The sequence below is a fragment of the Anser anser genome, assembly GCF_964211835.1.
Source record: "Anser anser genome assembly, chromosome: 7".
Taxonomy (NCBI): Eukaryota; Metazoa; Chordata; class Aves; order Anseriformes; family Anatidae; genus Anser; species Anser anser.
In genome coordinates, this window is record NC_139727.1 from 18,409,322 (window position 1) to 18,422,185 (window position 12,864).

General features: G+C 36.9%; 1 protein-coding gene across 2 annotated transcripts in view; it reads left to right on the forward strand.

Moving 5' to 3' along the window:
* LOC310902572 (uncharacterized protein) overlaps positions 1-12,864 on the forward strand; it is an 881,556-nt gene that overhangs the window by 848,874 nt on the left and 19,818 nt on the right. For both annotated transcript variants that reach the window (XM_083844332.1, XM_083844331.1), the window contains 2 exons: positions 4,714-4,790; positions 6,079-6,168. The gene's annotated coding sequence lies outside the window, so the exon portion shown is untranslated. The remainder of the gene's footprint in view (positions 1-4,713; positions 4,791-6,078; positions 6,169-12,864) is intronic.

Here is a 12,864-nt window from a genome sequence, read left to right on the forward strand (position 1 = left end):
AGAATCGCAGTACTTCGACAGATACTTTAACATAAAAAAGCCACCAAACAGCATTCTGAACTAATCTCTGTTAAGTGATATTGATCTAGGGAGAGTGCTGTTAATATAAACATCTATATTGCTTTATTTCTTACAAGCCTTTGAAATCCTCATTTGCAGCTATAAAAGAAATATATTTTTATCTAGACCATAGTTGACAGAGAATATGCTACGTTTTAATCTCATCAGGCAAAAACGTTTAAATATTTACGCTCTTGAATTATTTTGATTAGTTTACTTTTAAGTACCGATATGTAAAATACATTCCAGGACTTAAGTGACTTTATATTGGAGAGAAATGGCAGTAGCCTAAGGAAGGAAAGAAGATTCAAGATCCCTGTACTACCTGTAGTGGAGGTTCTCAGGTTCCACGTGCATGAAAATGTTTATTTAATTTTGCAGCTAAAATCAACAGAAATTCAAAAAATTTTGCCAAACTTTCTCGGATCTTTTTGGCTCTAGTTTAATAAGAAATCTTTTTAGTTTGAAACTGTTTTTTGCTTTTCAGCAAACCCCGTACTGAAATGGTGGCATCTATTCTGGAATCAGTGTTGAACTGATTTATCATTTGTTTGTTCAGTACTGTTTTTGTATCATGAAAGAAACCTCTGTGTTAAAGTATCTCAAGGAGGAGCCATTCTAATACAGTTGCTTCCAGTTGAATCTCATTTTATATATTCATTAGGACGAAAGTCTTTACCTTTTGATTTGTTTTGGAAAGCCGCAGTGCACTCAGATTTCTTCTGAATTCATCAAAGCACAGCCATGTCTGTAGAAAACAAATTAGAGTTGAAGGTCAGAGTGTCAATTCTGCAGGAGTTATGACATATATTTAAGAGCTGAATGTTACCAGCATTTAGACTCACAATAGGAAAAATATACTGAGAGGAGCTAAGTCAATATGCTATGGGGAAAGTGAATAACTTGACAACATAAGTGAGCATTTCCTTTATATTAGCTTTAGTCTTTTTTTTTTTTTTTAAGGTTTAAATCTCAGTACATTAAAATATGTCAGACTGAGAATGCAACGTTTCAAAGGCAGTAATACTAAGGAGGAGATTTAACTTACTTATGTCTGATTCTTTTATGATGATAGTCATATCTGGGCAACCCAAGACTGCATTATTTTTCAGATGTTAAAGGGGAGGTGTGTAGTCCATTGTACATTTTTGTACAATGGAGTACAAACTGTACAAAATGAGACTTTGACTGTTCATTCAAAGACAGCTGTTAGCCTGGGTGGGACAAAATCTACTCCCATAAACTCATGTTAGTCATCACCACACTGACGTTTAAAGAGAGAAATCAAAAATTACTCAGCTGTAGCGTAGGGGAATCGTGTTACCTCTATTAGCGTGTCTTAAGTGTTGTCTCTATTAGTGCATGAAGAACAAGTTTGTTTTCTGTTGCTTTGGTTTTGAAATTAAATTGCTACAGCTTATGCACAGTGGTATATGTAATAAGCTTAAAAATAAGGTCCGTAGCTCAGTAGGTAAGTGAAGATAGTATAGCTCATGTTTCTGTTACGCTTTAAGGGCTAAAAATAGCATAAACTAAGGTACTTGAATTTTTATGAAATGCAGTGAGGATGAATGTGTAAAATCTGTGAATCTCAGTTGTGCCAAGGCAGACTCTCCTTTCACCTAGGGAGCTGTTGATCAGTAAAATCAACTGGCAGAGCACGAGTGTTATGTGTTACAGAGCGTTTGAAGCAACTGCTCTGTAAGTGGACAGTGATTTCAGACCCACTGAAGGGCAGGAAACTCCTGCCCCTGTATTTTGTGGAGGTGAACGGATGAACTAAAGAGTACCCAGAGAAGACCAAGGAAGCCAAACAGGGATCCGTTATGCAACAAGCTGTGGTGACTCGGTTTTAGATGGTGGTATATGCGGAAAATAGAAGTGGCCTTACAGCACTGAATTCTCTTCAGATGTCAGACTCATTCTATACGAAACAATAAATCCATTTCTTAGTGTTTTAGGTCCCTGGTTCAGGGTTAGAGATAATGTCCGGGATAATTGTAGGTAAGCGTGTTGTTACTGATAGCTAGATCTCGTGATCCTTTTACAGGAAGGAAGCTAGCTTTGGCATCAGAATGGAGAAAAATTGAAGTTCTCCAGGAGTTTAGGTTTTCATGTAGTTTGTTATATACGATCATACCTTGCTCTGATCATATATTTTTATTATGAATATATATGCACCAAATACAACTTGTCCTTGTTACTGCATCAATGTCGTTTTTAAATTTTGTTACACCTTTATCAGCAACCGATAGTACTGAATTTCAGTAACAAAGTTAGCTTGAGATGCCAGGTCAGTTGTTAATAGATATTAATAGATGTTAATAGGTATTAATTGATGTTAATAGATATTCTTCTCCTTGTGTGACATGCATTGATCATACATTAAGAAACGCATTTTTACCAGTTCCAGATTTGTCCTCTGTAACATTATTTTTAAACTTACATTTGAATCAGAAGGTAATAAGATGACAGCAAAATTAAATATGATGAGGTGAACTACTTCTTCAGGTTCAGCCTGGAGAAGAGGAGGCTCAGGGGCGACCTCATCGCTCTCTACAGTTACCTGAAAGGAGGCTGTAGAGAGGTGGGGGTTGGTCTATTCTCCCACGTGCCTGGTGACAGGACGAGGGGGAATGGGCTAAAGTTGCGACAGGGGAGTTTTAGGTTGGATGTTAGGAAGTACTTCTTTACCGAAAGGGTTATTAAGCATTGGAACGGGCTGCCCAGGGAGGTGGTGGAGTCACCATCCCTGGAGGTCTTTAAAAGACGTTTAGATGTAGAGCTTAGGGATATGGTTTAGTGGAGTACTTAGTGTTAGGTCGGAGGTTGGACTCGATGATCTTGAGGTCTCTTCCAACCTAGAAAAATCTGTGAATCTGTGAACTGCTGTGCCAGTTATGAAAAATCAAAAAATAGACTCAGATGTAGCAAACAATTCCATTATATTAATGTAAAATATTTTGATATTGCTAAAAATAAAAGTAAATTCAAAACATTTAAACTCACAGAAAAAAAATGTTACTTTTTTAGAGCTAGCTTTTAATATTTTTGAAAGGAAAATGGATGTGCATTTTCAGAGCTTTTGTCTGATGTCAGCAAAAATATAGCACAAAAAATATCACGAGGCTTGAAGGGAAATACCAGTTTCTTTGTTATACAGTGCCTGTTGCTTTCTGGACTTAATATGACTATTTTAAAATAATTGTATAAAATGACCACAAAGCAGTGATGGCACAGCTCAGACTGATTTTGTTTTCCTCAGATACTGTATATTTTCACTTAAAAAAACACAAAAACAAAACAAAACAATAACAACAAAAAACACCCCAAACTGTGCTTGCCAAAAATAGCTATGGGATGCACACATTAAAATGACTGTCATGGGAACATTATATGATTCTTTGAAAGTTTATCACAATCTTGCTGTACTTCAGGTTTGCTTATCTGAATGACAAATATGTTACTTTCCTGCCTTTCACAGGAGTCATGAGAGTGAAGCCATGTGTAACCAAAGGTTGTTGGGAAAAGAGAGGCCACACATGTAACTAAAAGATTACCTTTTGGTAACATGCACCCAATTATGAAATCTGATTTTTTGTTCTTACGTTCTGCATTTGACATTTCAAGTTCAAAATCCCCTTTTGTCTGTAGCAGGCTATTAAATACTACTCAGGCAGCAGTAAGCCCCCCCCCCCTTGGCAAGGCCTGGGGACAAAATGGCGGCCAGGTGCATCTCAACGCGTCAGGAGCCAGCAATGCACTTCGCCTCCCTTGCTGCCTGTAATTATTTCCTCATGTTATTTATTGTTTATACAAGAGCAAAACAAACTCTTTTTCTTGTTTCTTACACAGATGGTACTCAGCCTTTCTGCATGCAGCCATCACATTTCAGGGGATAAGACTGTAAGAGTACCATAACATTCCTACCCTGTCATAGCATTTCTTATTTTGGAACCACAGTCTCAAGGAAAAAAATGACTATGAATAAATAGATTTTTTTTTTTTGTATCATGTTATTGAAATCCTCATATTAAGGTCCTAGTTTCAAAATTGTGTGAACTGGAGTCATGTATTTACTATTGCATGTGTAATACTGTTTAATTCAATCTTGGTAACTACAACTTTAAGTATTGTCTGTGTTTATGAATGTATGAAAAATGGAAGAAACCGAGCTATGACAGTGATACATTGATGTATTTTTGAAATCATACACAAACATAAGTAACCATCAATCTATTCAGGCATCAGTTTTTAGATTTATTGAGCCTACTTACTGAAAATGTTAAATGTAGTCATGGTACTATTTTTTAAAAAAAGTGTATTTTTGTCAATGTTTTTATCACTTAGCCGTGCTTGTTTTGTTAGTGTTGTGGTCAAATGATTTCAGAAAATTCATTTTTGGAGTTTTTTCCCTAATGGTGATATCAAGGCTGTAACTTGGGAGGTAGAGTGTAGAATATGTTCAAAAGCATTAGTTATAAATCAAACTGATTTTTCATCTAGAAAGCTTTGATTTATGTATGTCAAAATAACTTGAAAAAATTGCCGTAATCTATCTCATATATGTGAATTAAAAAAATAAAGAAATGTATTCACACTGTGCAGTCAAGGTAAAATCTTGATGTGGTAGTAATCAACAATATTTTGTAGGAAGATGGGAATGTAATTCAGCAGTTATATTTGGAGCAGCTGTTGTTCAGCTGTTGGACAGAGGCACTGGAAAAAAGGTAAGAAAAAATTGCTCTTTTCATGGGAAAGCATGTTTTCAATTAGATGTTTTTTTCTTTCTCTAGCTTGATGAAGCAAAGATTTGCATCGATTTTACATTGTTAACAGTTGGACAGATAAAACAGGCAAACTGATTAGGTAGTGTAACTAGTATGGTATAATAAATAAATAAAGTTAGTGTAACAGTTTAAAATAGGAGTCTCCAGAGATGTAAAAAATGTGTCGTATCATATCTTGTGCATGTACAAAAAATAGTTCCACAATCTGGACTAAATTTATTATTTTTCATTGATTGCCTCATTCTGTTGGAGGACATTTCTGGCAATAAAGCAGTAGAGCTGTCACATCTATCATGATGTGTCAGAGATCTGTCAGGTCGATGGCTTTTTTTGAACTTTGCTGTTTCAGAAAAATGTAGCTGAGCACTATAGGCAGTAGTTTGACATTTTCAAGATGAAAATCCAGCTTCTTTTATGCAGCGTTTCTCAAACAAAACTTATGCTTTGATTACACAAGTAATGGTTTAACATGTTTGGAGGTACACCACAGGCACCAGATAATATGGGTAATAGCTTTGGCTTACTCTGTAGTAAATATAAATTACAGAAACAAAGATTTAAGAGATGCGCCCAAGGCAGATGGCAAATCAAACTTTGATCTGCTGTTGTCATGAAGATGAACCTAAACATTCGGGCTTACCTTTTGTTTTGAAGTTAGGGACTAAAAAGTTGAAATTTAAATGCAGCCTGTTGCAAACAAGTTTATTGTATGTAGAAAGACAGAAAAGAGGGCAGAACTGTTAAAATCAATTGCTAAAAATTGCATAAACAATTGCACATCCTGAATTTATAGGAGGGGAGGCTAGATGAAGCATTTCTGAAACTGATGGACATTCCTCTTGAAAATCAATGTCAAAAGCAGTTCAAATGCTTTATTCAGTAATAAAAGAACTTACAAGAAGAAGAACCATGTGCCAACACAGTTAATTGTCAGTTTGGTGAATGTTTGGGCTGCTTCTTATACGGAATGCAGTCAACTAGAGATAGACTGACCACAAATAAAGACAATAGTTGTCAATACATGCATTTTTAGACAACAGAAATTCGAGAAGAAAATCAGCAAGTAGCCACAAACCATCATGCACCAATAGTAAGGTGCTATGTGAGTTACAGGAATGCTTGGAAATAATTAATGAAGCAGTGGTCTTGCTCTGTTATTAGTCCCATTCAGGGAATAGTCATCAAAATCTGTAAGTAAATGTTTTGATTCTTATTATTTCCCTTCCAGTAGACACAACCAAGGAGATTGCCTAGTAGTAGCTATTGTTGTTCTAGACTCTGAACTATGTGGGATGAAGAACCGCCTCCATATGTATGTGTATGTATTGAAGATTTTCTGCTCTTTTGATTTTTAGTAGAATTGTACCTTTGGTACAGACACACGCTATAATTAAAAGAATATTAAGATGGTCAACTACCTTTAAGGAAAAGAATGATGCAGAAAGTAATAGAACGTAACTGTTAAAGGCAGAGCTCAGATTTACTGTAATAAGTCATAGTTACAGGCATGAATTGAGTGAATGTTCTTCATTTGTAAATAGAAAAAGTCTATATGAATGTTGAATGCTATTGAAAATGTCAGTTAAAATTAAGGGGTATTTAAATTCAGATAAAAACTTTAACATGAGTATCCAAAATGGATGTTTTTTGAAGAGATGAGCACAAATGTGATACAATATTCTAAATTTTATGTTTTTTATTCCACTCTGATCAAAGGAAGTCATTTGTAAAATGCTTTTTTTTTTTTTCACCTAAAATGCCAAGACCCGTCTAGGCCTGTTGCTATATAGTTGTACTGGTTTTACATTAAAAAACATGCTTTTACCTACCTGCATTGCTTACAGAGCTACAGAAGTTTTGTTTATATATCTCTAAAAATCAATTCAAGATAATTGGCCATTCAGAAAGATACACATGGAAAGTAATAGAGTTTTGTTTGTTTGTTTTTTGATTTAGTTTTCAGAAACTTTAGGAAGCCTTTGTGGTACATTATTTTGTATTATTGCTGTAACAGTACCTATTTAAATCAGAAGTTTCCAGCCTGGTAGTATTTTTAGTCACTGGAATACACACTATTTTTGATAATTTGTCAGCCACAGAATAGTGGCTTCGTTTTGTTAATGAGTTTAGCAATGCCTGAGATGTGTAATTAGAGGAAGAATGGTTTGGTACCTTTAAGTTCCTAACAGTTAATTGTTCTTTTTAGAACAACAGCAAAACTCCCTACAGCACTTATATAATCTTAGGTTTAAGCATGATGATGTCCGAGTTCAGCTGATAATTTCTTGTTCCGATAGTTAATAATAAAAAGAAGCTAGAGAAAAATAATTATTGGCTATTTCCGAGCTAAAGGCATTGACAGAAAAAAAAAATCCATTCCAGAGTAGACACCATTAACACAGATTGCCTCCAGCCCATTAAGCCTCATCACTGAGAGGTTTTAAACAAGTGTTTGTTTCTAAAGACTGTGGAAACTAAAGAATTAAAAGCCACCTTAGTTTTAAAAGCATGTTTTCTGAGCCTTAATAAAATGATACTTTGTCTTAATTTTGTGTCTCCGTTCATGCAGGAAATTAGGGGACTAGTTTCTTACTGCACAACTTTGGTTTTTCAAGCTTCAGGCTCAATTTGGCAGGCTATATTGCTCAAATTAGTTTATAAATGAATTACTTGTTTTTAAAGTACAACTGATACCACCTTGCATAAAAATACTGTCATACGAACATATTTCTCATTTTTATGTAGTTAAATGGTGGTTGCTCTTGTCAAGATGCATATGTGCTCAGAAATTTAATGGCAATTCGTTACTGAGTTTCTCAAACTGCAATGTGTCATTGTTGGGTTTAATTTGGAATGGCCTTTCTTCTCTAATATCACAGCTTGCAAGTTTGATAACTGTTTTGGGCGAGAATGATCCCAAACATCATTTAACTGTTGTGCATGTATAGTGATAGTGGCAAGACTGGATGAAGATGAGGTCATTAAAATGGCTGATTTCCTTATTGTCATTTGATCGATATCAAGTGACATTTTCAAGTGAGGCCTTGGCGCTGTCAGCGTGAGGGGTGTTTTTATGGGATTGCAGGCTAGGAGGGGATCTTCTGCTGTTTTGCAGTCACTGGCTGGTTCCACCACAAGTCAGGCTGGGAGAAGGAGTCACATTCAGCACACAGATAGTCTTTGAATTAAGGCATGAAATGAGACTTTAAGCTTGAGATAGCTGCCTGTTGCACCTGTAGGCTCGTGCTTTGAGCCGAAATGCTGCCTGTTGAAATCATACAGGTTGGTGGCTGCTGAAATCATTTTACAGTGCTAGCCATCATGTTGCAAAAGTGACATCAATATTGTTGTGTTTTGTGTGCCATGTGGTGCTTCAACTTTGCTTAATGCTCAAGAAGGTAAATATTGATGCTTTCGTTGCTTGTGTAAGTAATGCACTTGAGATGCTGTCTAGTGTCATAGTTAAATCCCAGACTCAGAGCTTTGAGGGGGATCTGTCTAGTCCTTCCCATTATGGTGATTTTTTTTTAAGATGACTGAATGCTTTTAAACATTAAATAAAAGCAGATTTGGGTAGAAAGTAGCTCAAATGCTTAGTTGTTTAGATAGAGAAAAATCCAAGTGAAACAACAGAAGTACAAGGGGCTTCTAAGCACCTTTCTTCCTATGATCAGTCCTTTGATTTTGGTTGGTGCATGAAGTTGCTGAGCAAGCATTGCTTAGTCCCTGCATTTTCCTTTGGGGTTTCTTTCCATCGCCTACAAAGCCAGACTGTCTGCAACCTGCTTGGCTCAGCACTCTCCTGTTCTTCCTGAGCAGCAGGGGCTCAGCTCCTTGTGCTGCCTGCCACACCTTGCCTTGGGAAGCTTGCCTTCCTCAGCTTTCCCCAGTGTTTATAAAGGAACTTTGCACGAGTATGAACAATAAAGTGAAACAACAGCAAAATTCCTGGTACTGCCCATGGAAGATGGAAAAGAGGATAAAGAGTAAAACTGAAGGTTGACATATTGACATGTCCAGAGACTACATCGTTAAAAAGCAAGTGTTGGGGCTGACTGCAGAAGTGCTCTTCAGAATTTCCTACTCTAATTTTCTGGCCAACATTTGCCCCCTAGCCCCAGTTCCTCCTGAACATCCCCCCCATGTAAGCACCTTACTCCTAATTCCACAAAAGTCTCTTGCAAGTGACTAAATGCCATTCCAGCTTTGTTCCACCTTGGTGCATGGTGAGCTGCTGTTGCTTTTAAGTGCAGTAAGTAGTTGGTCCTGAGCACACCTAATATGACATACATTTGTAATGATATTAGACACTGGAATGTAAGAATACAGTAGAAGTCAACTGTAGTTTAGAAACAGTGGCTTTTTTTTTCTCCTTGTACTTGCATCCCACACCAATCAGTTGAATCATTTGTAGAGTAAGGAAAAGTAAAGGTCCCTGACTGAGCCTGTCAGAAGAGACACGTTCATAATTAGCAGGCTCAGAAGAGATTGCCATTAAGGTGATACGTTTAATTTGTAGATAAATAAATGCACAAGCCTATTCCACATCTGTGGTTCATTTTGATACCAAAAGTAAAATGATTATGTTGAAAATTGATCTCAGCTTTTGCATTAGTAAGCTAATTGGAATATTCTGAACATAGTTAACCGTAATTTCTTCTTAATTTTCTTCTGACATTTATGGATTGTTTGAGACCTTTTTTGTGATGTGGAAATGAATGTTTTCCACATTTTGTTGTTGTCATCAGAGCTCTTCATTTCCCAATATGTCTGTGGCAGAGATGAAAAAGAGATGCTAGTCCCAAACCGGGAGCTAGTAGTGGTTGCATCATGTAGACTGTCTGTCAGTAGTAGGTACTTGTGCCTGCGTGCTGAAGCTGTGGTCCCCAAGCCCTAACCTGGGATAAGAAGAAGAAAACCTCAGAACAGGCAGTTGTTTTGTCTGTTCAGTTTTATTTGCATTGCTTAGTTAGGGGGATTTGAATGTTTAATTGTTAGTGTTAGTCAGTTGAATTTATGCAATTGAGCACAAAATGTTAAGGTTTCAGGACTGCCTTCCTTCTCCTGCACATTTTTTTTAAGTAAACTAGTAGGGTATAATTAAGTTAAACTGGAAGGTACTAACAGCTCCAAGTGAGAACACTTTGATGTCAGGGCAGACCTCCATGCCAAGTGGTGTGGCATGCCATGGGTTCCTGCTGGGTGAAGAGGAGAACAGAACGGTTCAGCTGGTTAGCTGGCTGAGTAACAGAACCTGCAACACGGTCATTTGAGAAGAGCAACTTCTGTGTTAATAGTAACACCGCTTTCCTCCGAGGCTTGATTGCCGGTGGGGTGTAGGACTTCGATTACAGTTTTGAGATGGTAACCAGAAATACAAGACGAGGAAGAATCTGTCAAAGAAATGGTGAGGTTGGCAGAACTCCGTGAGCATTCTCAAGTACCTTGTTGAGGAAACAGCCTTGGAAATTTTAAGGAAGTTGATGACTTTTTTTTTTTTTCCCTCCAGTCCATCATCATTTGTGAGGCTTCACGGGCTATAAGTAGGCTGGTATTAGAGATAGATGTTTATCGTGATTTTTTTTTCCTTGTGTATCTAGGGACAGGCATCAGATTAGTTAGAGGAGCACTTACCTTCAAGTTAAGCTTTCTAGTTGAATTGGTTTTGTGGGATAAAATAAGCCTTCTGGTTGAATGCCATCACTGTGCATTCGATTTTGCCCAGTTTATCAGTTGTGTTTGTTTTATTCAGGACATAAACTAAAGATGATACTATGCAGCTTTTCTCTCCAAAATGATAACCCCCTCCAGACATGCCTTTCATCGCTGAGTACAACCAAAACACTTTGTTTTGGTATCATCTTAGATAAAATTACATGAATTACTCATATCCATGTATTACATTAAGTACTCATGTTTATCCGCTTCAGTAATGAAACAGTACAGGTTTTTACATCCTGTACTGACTTGCTGGCAGAGATCTGTAGCGTAGATCAACCATTTGGTCTACAACGTCACTTCATGTTCAGTTGGGGGAGTGCTGCCATGGATGTGTTGGCCAGCACGGCCCCCATGCTGCCCTGCCAGGGCATTTGATGTTGGTTGCAATCAGACTGGAGTGTTCTCCCTAGCTGTTCCCAGCCTGCTATGCTTTTTCTTGCATTTGCTTTCTCAGAAGAAAGTTTCTGCAACAGTATTATCTTAGGGAAAATACTATGGAAATACCATGCTATGGAAAAAGAACTGTTTTCTGTTTCCCTTAGTGATGTTTCAGAACAGAAGTGGATCATTGTGAACATCCCAGAGCTTTGTTGAATATTAGCTTGTTTTTGGTGAACATTTGAGTAGGATTGTAATAGGGAAACTGTGTGCATCCATAGCAGTGTTCTGTGGTAATGATGAGTTTGGTATTCAGAACAGAAAACTGTTGTTTTCCTGAAAACAGTTTCAGAAGTGAAATTAATAGTAAAATCCTAATAAGAATGTTCATGTTTTTTCACGTCCCATCTCTCGGGGTATTGTCAGTTTTACATCTCAATCACCTCTTCGTTTTGTCTGAGTTTTCTTTAATCTAGAGTTCAGTTTTGTAATGTAGAGTTCAATTTTGCCAAGGGAAAGAAGGTGAAACAAAGGTAGGATTTACACATTGGCAAACATTCGGTATGGCACGCTGCAATAGCCTGCCCTTAAAACAAACTGTATAACTGTCTCTTTTTTAGGTCCTCACAGCTCCATCTCTCTGCAAAAGTACCTCTTTATTTTTATTTTTACGTGTCCTCAGTTATATGAGCAGGGCATGTTGTTCATTTGCTTTTCAGGGCTTATTGCCCATATCCTGCATGAAAGGTATTGTCTGTATAATTACTTACTGACAGGTTTCATGGAGTAGTAGGTACCCATCTCCTTTTCTAATGCAGTGGACTTGCATTTATCAAACTTATTTAAAAAAAAAAACAACCTTCTATAGAACAGCTATAGTAAGTGTTTCTGATTCTTTCAAGATTACAAGAACCTGGCATGAAAGCCTAAGTCTGTCTCCTTCTAGTCTGCTTGAAGTTGTTATGCAATCTTTGTATTTTAGGCAATTCAAAGAACAATTGAATTTTGGTTATTTTTGATTAGATAAAGTGGGCAAGTGCTTCATATTTCAAGATTTATTTTACAATGGGTAGAGATTGGCATTTACTATTAAAAAAACCACAAAACTTGTCAACATTTGTTGTGTTATAATATCTCAGTTTGACAAATACATTTTTAACATTCACGTTTACCATTTAACACGTATGTATTTACCTTTCCCTGCTTTGTTAGCTACGTGCTATTCTATTAGTGGAATGTGATCTCTAATCACACCCAACATCAGTTCAGATGATGCATATACATTGCAAAATATTCCTTCCTGTAATTAGTTGCTTACTCTTAAAATTAGTTGCTTACTTATAAACTGGAAGCTTGATCCTCCAACCTTGGCAGAAGCCACCCTCAGTATACTATAGCAGTATTTTGCTGTTATTTGCCTAAAATTCTATTTTGCAGAAGCATGGCCATTTTAATGCAAGTGAGGAATGTGCAACTTGGACTTAGTCCCAATATTTTACTGTAACAGCTATAGGTCAGTATCAAGATGATTCCATTTAAAAACATTCTCTCAGCTGTGTCCCATTGTGTATTTCTGAGCAGACAGACAATAGGTAGAGTGCTGTGTTTGTGCTCAGTTTTGAGCAATATTAATGGTACAGGTTCTACAAGCACGTGGAAGACTGCTGCAGGCTGGGCTAGTCCAACACACTCCGTTGTTACCCAGCAGCTACAGGATTTACAGGAAAATAAATTGTTTCTCCTGTGAGGAAATAGATATAAGAAACTTGTATTTGAAAGTCAGAATTCTCTGAATAAAATGTCTTAACTCTTGCAGACGTATAGTGTACCTGAGGTGAATTTGCAGACAAATCCAGTGGAAAGAAGAAGAAGAAACAAAAGAAAAAAGAAACCTAACCCCTAAGGTAGTTGAGCT